The sequence below is a fragment of the Limulus polyphemus genome, unplaced genomic scaffold (genome assembly GCF_000517525.1).
Source record: "Limulus polyphemus unplaced genomic scaffold, Limulus_polyphemus-2.1.2 Scaffold1703, whole genome shotgun sequence".
Taxonomy (NCBI): Eukaryota; Metazoa; Arthropoda; class Merostomata; order Xiphosura; family Limulidae; genus Limulus; species Limulus polyphemus.
The window spans coordinates 154381-162189 of NW_013667313.1; the positions used below are offsets into that span (position 1 = coordinate 154381).

General features: G+C 32.8%; 1 protein-coding gene across 11 annotated transcripts in view; it reads left to right on the forward strand.

Annotated features, from left to right (window-relative positions):
* Nucleotides 1-7809, forward strand: part of LOC106464628 (protein Daple-like) — a 142667-nt gene that overhangs the window by 57931 nt on the left and 76927 nt on the right. The window lies entirely within an intron of this gene.

Consider the following 7809-nt stretch of genomic DNA (forward strand, 5'->3'; position numbering starts at 1 on the left):
TATTGTTTCATGAGAGACATGCAATTTTAGGGCCATTTCAAAAGTGTGTTGCCTTGGGTTAGACTCAGCAAGCATTTTCAGAGCATCAATATCAATTCCAACATGTCGGCCCCTGCCAACACAGTTTTTAAGGCTAAAGTTACCTGAATGAAATTTGCTGAACCATCGTTGACACTTACAAACATTAAAAACATTTCTATAAAATTCTTTAATATTCTTTGAGGCTACAGAGGCATTGTTTCCCTTCTTGTACTTAAACAGTATTACATGCTGAATGTGTGTCTTGTCGTGTGCCACCACTATAAGGGATTAAAGTACACTAAACTTTACACATTATGTAGGCTACACTAACGTGATGTTTAGGCAGTTCGTTTAACTATTATACCTGGGGATGATTAATGAAAGTGTTCCAAAATGCAATATCAATTTCTTGATGACCTAATAATTACAACTTTCAGGTTCAGTACGGACAGAATTTATCTTAAAATAACGCAATAAAGATAATCAGAAAAGTTATTCAGGAAACAATTACAATTTACAGAGTTAGTTACTGAGATATTAAAATTAGTTCAAACTTGTGAATAGACAATTGTTGAATCATTTGGTAGCAATGAATTCAGACTTAAGTGGAAGATAAGGCATTTACTCCCACGTGAAAACTCATTTATAACTTCATTGTGATCAAGAATGAAATCATGCTGGACGTAAAGAAGTGCCAGTCCATTCAATTTTGCTTGATTCATAGTGCTCCTCAGGTATGATTTCAGATATTTTAGAACACTCGTTGGTGGCAGTGCCCAATCTTTTGACAACAGACAGTGACTCTAGTACTGCTTTAGGCCTCTCCTTAGGTTCCCGTCTCTTCCAATAACTTTATCAATGCAGATATTCAGCTTCAACAAGATCTATGTCTCTGTCAAGAAATTTTCCATAAAATTTAACTGCATGTTTAAGCATTTCAAAGTTAGTTTAAACAGAAAGAGAGGAAACAAGTTTACCCAATTGTAGAGTACTGCTGTGTCGAGATGTATATCTGTCATGGAGTTGTGCCGGTATAGGGTCTATAAAAGGAAGAAATAAAGCTCTGCAGTAGTATTCTCTCGCTGATGTTGCTGGAGGGTTTGGTTCATTTTTCTGGTGATTAATGTTTTGAGGCATTGGAATGTCTTTTCCATACATTTCATCAGTTTGTGCAAACAGGTGATCAAACATTTTACCTTCATGATAGGATTGAAACACATCTTTGCAGGTTTGTACACTTCCTAAAGCAGCCATAAGATCTTGTTGTGTTTCCTGAAGTTTTTCAGACAAAGGTTTGGTAGCATTTAGGACTGCTGTTAGTAATTCGAAGCTGACCAGGAAACCTTGGTCACTAATTACTTTCTTTTAAACAGTTGCTTTGCCATTTATGGTAGTTTCTCTGTTCATTGACAAAACATCTAGACTTGCTATTACTGATGGATATAAGGCTAGATCAGGCTATCTTGCTGATTCTTCACTCATCATGTTTTTCAGTGATCTTTTAGTCTTGTATGAGAGCTTGATGGACACATCTCAGAAATATGGTCTTGTAAGACTGATAGCCTTTTGTGAGACTGTTTGAAAAAAGTGCAATTTCATTCATTAAACTAACTGCTGATTGGATTTCCTGCATGCTGCATACTTTGACTAAACAAACATTAAGACAATGTGATATGCAGCGAGTATATGAGGCTGTGGGACATTTCTCAAGAACGTGCTTCTGGACACCATTTTTGTCACCAGACATGGTGACAGCACCCATTGTACCCTTGATCTACCATGTACAAAATGTCCACTCCAGCAATAATAATTATATTCTGCAACTGGTTTGCAAGTCCTGCTCTTGTCATATCTGGGACTATATCAAGACACAAGTCTTTTGTGGCTAGATGTGTCTTCTATGACATATTGCAGACATGCACTTAGTTGTTCTTTTCCACTGGTATCCTTTGTTTTGTCAGCCATCAGTGAGAAATACTTACTGTTGTTCACTTCTTCCACAATTAGTTGATTCTGGACTGCTCAAGAAATATAGGAGGCATTCTTTTTGCACTGAGTTAAATGGTCTGTTAGTACCATATCACCACCTGATGCCATGATCTGAAGCATTTCATGGAAATTTCCCTGTTCAACTCATCCACGGAAAGAAGTCCATTGTCACAATGACCTTGCATAGTAATCCCTAGACTACTATGGTGCTCAATAACAACTAGGATGCACTTTATTTCTCTCCAGTTCTGTGCCCGTTCGTTTGCAAGTGCAGAATTTACCTGTTCATGTACATCCAATGCTCCACTGGGTTTTTGTGATTTCAACATCTTGGCCTTGTATACACTATTTTCATGAAATTTTTTAGATAGATGACTTGTCAAGTACCCATCATGACCTGTTAAATGTGCATAATTTTCAAGTGGCAAACAGATGAGTCTGTCCAGTGGAATACCACCAGCATTCTTAGTACCAAACAATATGCAAGGTATGCTTAAAATACCTTGTCTGGATTGAGATTATGCAAAACAATCATATTTGCCACTGAGGTGTTGTAGTCCTAAATACTTTTTCCGTGTTTTACTTCCTTCTTTCCTTTCCATGTGAGGCCACACAAATTTACTATCGGGTTTCTAGTGATTGATCAACAAGTGCAAACGACCTTCTGGTGTTAACTTGTATATCATATCAGACCCTAAAGATAGTCCTATATCACAATGCTCGCTTGGTGGTACTGAACCTGATGTTGGAGAACTTGCACTACTAGCACTGTGATGTTGAGAGACTTGGACCATCTGAGCTCATCATCACATCAACATTGTTCACCTGAAACATAAGAGATGGAGTTTCGTCTTAGTAAAATATTTTTTACTACCACTACTACTACTAGTTGTAGTAGCAGTAATTTTACTTACTTTATCCATATGATCATCTTGGATTTGATCAGAGCATCTGGCCACAGGCTCAGTAGTGTTCTTCTTTGATCAGAATGAATGTAGGGTCTTCTGTCGCTTCCTATTGTTTTTATGCCAAGCGTAATGTGCCTGTTAGAATTGAAAAATATCTATGCTATATCTATTGATTAACACAGACTAGGCTATAACCCTTGTTTGCAGAATTTGGAATTGCTACCTAAGACATAAAAGTGATAAATATTTAGTTAGGCTACATTTACTAGTTGTTTGAGTAGATGGTTTCATACTTTATGTCTTAACTCTCTCAAGAAAGGTTCAGTAAATTTGACAGACCACATGATCTCTTTGTACTCCATTAAAGTCTTTATAGATTTAATACTTCTAACTTTCAATATAGTGTGTATATATCTTCACAAAATTTGGCAGTCTTTCACATGCAAAAAAATCATATTTTTTTAGAGAAGTCTTTTTAATAAAATAAAATAGATTTGTCTATTAATATATTGAGTATTTGTTTTGAATAGTCCATGTGCAAAGTAATTTTCATGTTAAAATTAAAAATACTTTTCCTCATCTCAAATTTCCTTTGTGTAATCCTTAAAACCTACTAAATGCATTTCAAACGTTGTTTTTTCAGTCAAACTTTGTTGTTTATCTGTTATTTTCTCTAGCCTACCTCAAAATGGGAGTGGTCAATTCGACTGACCTTGTAACTACCAAAAAAAAATAAAAAATTGAAATAAACCTAAATTACCTTTTTTCTTTCTAGAATGACTTCAACTTGTAACATGAAACTACATTCATTTATCTTTTAAGTAGCTCTAAGTTCGTAATAGTATACATCTATTTATAATTAAATTTTATTGTTTTATTACCCTTTGAACTGTGTCTAACTACTACTCGTGCCATAATAAGTTGTAAAGCATTCAGGGAACATGCAGCTCATGGTACGCTATTGATTTACATTACCCATGAGCTGCTCATATGCGTTCCTCGTGACCCATGTTAATTATATTAGTATTATTACTTATTTTACCTAATCTAGTCTTAGATAACTTAAAAAGCTCCATATTTGTAGATTTTAGTTACTTTGATAATAATAAATAAAGAATACATATGAAAAACAAGAAATAAAATACTAACCCAATCTTCTTTTTTTCTGGCTGTTGGTTTTTGAAGAGAGTTAACCCTAATTTTTTATACTATAGATAGTAATGCACTTAATAATTTTTATTTAATTAAATAATGCACCAAAGAATATAGACTAATAACATGCAAAAAGTAGACAAGTTTGTCCAAGCTAGTCATTAACTTTCCCTTGGGAACGTTGCTTGTACTCTGAATGAAATTGACATTTAACAGTTCAGAACATAACATTATACAATATGTCATTTGACAGATGAAAACCTTGACTTTCTATTGGTTATAGGTAATATATAATGAAAGGTAAGAGAGAACTATCAACAAATTGTGAAAGAGAGGATGTGACAGTTGGGTGTAGTAGGATGGGTCTGATTTTCTATTCAATAGCTATGGTTTGTTTGAGGAATAATGATTTTATAGAAAGTATTTTATGTTTAATTTTGTAATTTTTGAGGGTTGGTGGATAATATAGGGATGATGACATGCCAAGAGAAAATGTATCATGTGTATCACCCTAGGGGAAGTTCAAGATTTTTTTAAATATTGCCTTGTAAAATTAAGAACTTAATACTTGTATACCATTAAAATATGGATTATTAGCTAAGATTTTATGCTATTCTAATTGGCATAACTTACACAAAAAGTTGTTTAATAAAATTTTGGATTTTAAACACTAAAACCTTGTGTCATGCACAGTAAAAGGTACCTGTGGCAATAGGGTTAATTCAAGATTTTGATAGCATTTTGCTGTATATCTCTTAATAAGAGATATACAGCAAAATGACAGTATATATGTATAGATATGGTTGTCATATTAATGACAATAGCCTTATTGTTGCATTGATATCACTAAAATTCTACCACCTTGATTTACTAGAATCAACCCAGCCTCCTCTTAAACACACCGAAGAACTGCCAAAGTCATTGGTAAAACCAACTTGGAAACAGAACCTGTCAAACCTAAAGTGCACACGGCTGAACTGAATCATAGTTCATGATGTCAGTATGCACACTGAAAATAGCAGCCAATAACATGCCATCTTTTTGATGTCACTCAGCTACAGCGAATCGCGACTACGCTGAAGTTGAAATTTTGGAAACTGTGTATAGGATTTTGAGTGGGCTAGATGTCAGGTGAAGCTAAAGAGCATAAAACTGCAAAAATTTACATTGAGAAATTAGTAATTGCAGGGAAAAACTGGTGAAAAATGGAAATAAAAGCCAAAGAGGGGGCCATTGCTACATGCCCCCCCCCCTCCCTGGCTATGCCATTGACCACTAGTAGTAGTCTGCATCCAATCATATCTCCCAGTGCTGTAATACTGCATGAAAACCATGTAAAAAATCAAAGTATTGGCTGGTCAAAAATACTGCATGCAAAAAATTGTGACAGGACTACATGTTTCAATAGAACTGTTTGCTAGACTTTTGGTAATAGAAATGGTTGATGTAGAAAACTGAAACTCTGAAAGTGATATTAAGTATCTCAGAATATATTGTTTATGAGATAGGTGATGGTAAATTTCAGGTTTTGAAAATGACCTTGGTATAAATAACTATGAATGAATAACAATAGAAACATATCAGTGTGAAATGGTCTTAAGAAATGTAAAGCTGTACAAAAACTGTTATTGAGAAGAGGCAACCAAACTGAAAGTTAGAAATAGGCATCATACAACAAACAGTGGAATAAGCAAAGCTGGAGATGTGTGTGTTCTTTACAGTGAAGCATGGTGGAAGATCAGCACAAGTTTGAGCTTGCATCACACCCAGTTGTCAGTGTTGAATTCATAATTGAGGACATCCTGTCTGCTGATGTGTACACGAAGTTTCTGATCCATCATGCCATTCTCTCAGATACATAACTCATTAGGTGTAGATTTATCTTTCAGCAAGACATTGATTTTAAGCATATAGCAAGTATGTTGAATCAATATTTTGAGTGTAAAGAGGTAGATAGAACCCTCACAGACATGACTTTATCTGCACAAAATATTGATACAAAGAATCTTGAGGTTGTATGGGCTTTAATATGTAAACACTGCAAACATAAATCAAACAACTTGACAGAATTATGTGGAGTAATACAGAATATTTAAAAGTATTCCACAATCATACATTGAGAAACTGTAAGGCTGCATGAACAAAATCTGCAACTCTCTATGTATAGCAATTCCATTATTATATATTTATGTAACTCATTCTTCATTCAAATGTTTCCTTTGTTTAATTGTTTTTTTATGGAAATAAGCTTAAGGATTTGAAAAATTAAAACTTTACAAGGTATGAATAAGAATTGTTTACTGCAGCATATACTACGTGCATTGCAGTAAGCCTGGAGATTATCTATAAATGTTTTTAATTATCTTCTTTGCAGAGAAATAAAAGAACTGTCCTGCAGTGAGGGTAATCCAGATAGTTCTTTCTCCTCGCATTTTAGAATAACATATGCAAAAACTTACTTAGTAAAATATGTTGTGAAAATCTAAGAAAAGTTACAGAATTCTTCTGCCTTTGCCAAGTAGAAGTAATTAAGATTTTACAAAACTTTTTGTATTTTTTAGTATGGAAAAAAAAGAGAAAGAATTTATAACTATTTTTTGTGTGTATGATTTATTTTTTCTTTATAAGAACTACTAAATCTGTGTAAGATCTTTTTTTTTCAATTTAAAAAAATTAATAGTTTTGAAGCCAAAGAATTTTATTAGAGATCTAAATAAACACAAATGATTAAGTTGAATATGAATACATAAATTTTCATACACATCAAATATTTGAAGAACTTTGTAGGTTCCATTCATCTCACAGTAATGTTATAAATATTTTTGGTAGCTATAAAAATTATCATGATAAATGAAAGAGATCAATTATTACTACATTTGTAAAATCTATATTATTGGTTATAGTTAAGTTTATTTCTTTTCTGAATAAAATAAAATGTTCAAATTAGTTTATTTATTTATTATGTTTTGTATTTGTAGATATGCTATTGTATGTTTTTGTACTACAAATCTAAGATTTTAGCTGTTTGAATTTTATTGTAAGTTTAAAGCTGCAGTATCATACAAATGTTCAAAATTGTAATTAGGAAACTTGGTGAAATATAAAATCGAGATTGTAATATGTATATCATATACCATAAAAAAGCAAAGGAAGAATGATAAAATTTATCCAGAAAATATTTAAATGTTTTCTGATGTTTGACACTAATATTTAGATTGAGAGAGGTCCACACTAAAGGTTTTTATCAGGATTTATAGAAATATGAAGAATACTTGTTAATGTTGTCACAAGTTCATCTTAGTTAGTCTTAAACTTTGAGGGATTACAATCATTTCACTAAGATGTGTTTTAGTTTATGATGATTTGTCGTACCCTTGTAGCACATGGATGGAGGTTTTAAATTGGGTTTGAATTGTTTGAAATAAAACATTTTTTGATATGTTCAAAAATAGCTTAATTTTTATACTCTGACATAGGATCAAAAGTTATATGAATCACAAAATAAGAAGCCTGTTAATCTAATTGTTGAACATAAAGGAATCTGTGACAAGTCACTTTTATTCCTAGTTGGTTATTCAAAGACTTTTATTCTTATGTGTGCAAAATAATAGTGTTACGTATCTACTTGTTTGTTAATTTCCTGTAGAATTTCTTTCCTAGGAACTTCAGCGATACAACTCCTTTCTTGATTAAGCCAGTTTATTATTTCTCGATTACAAACTTTTAGTACAGAGTAATT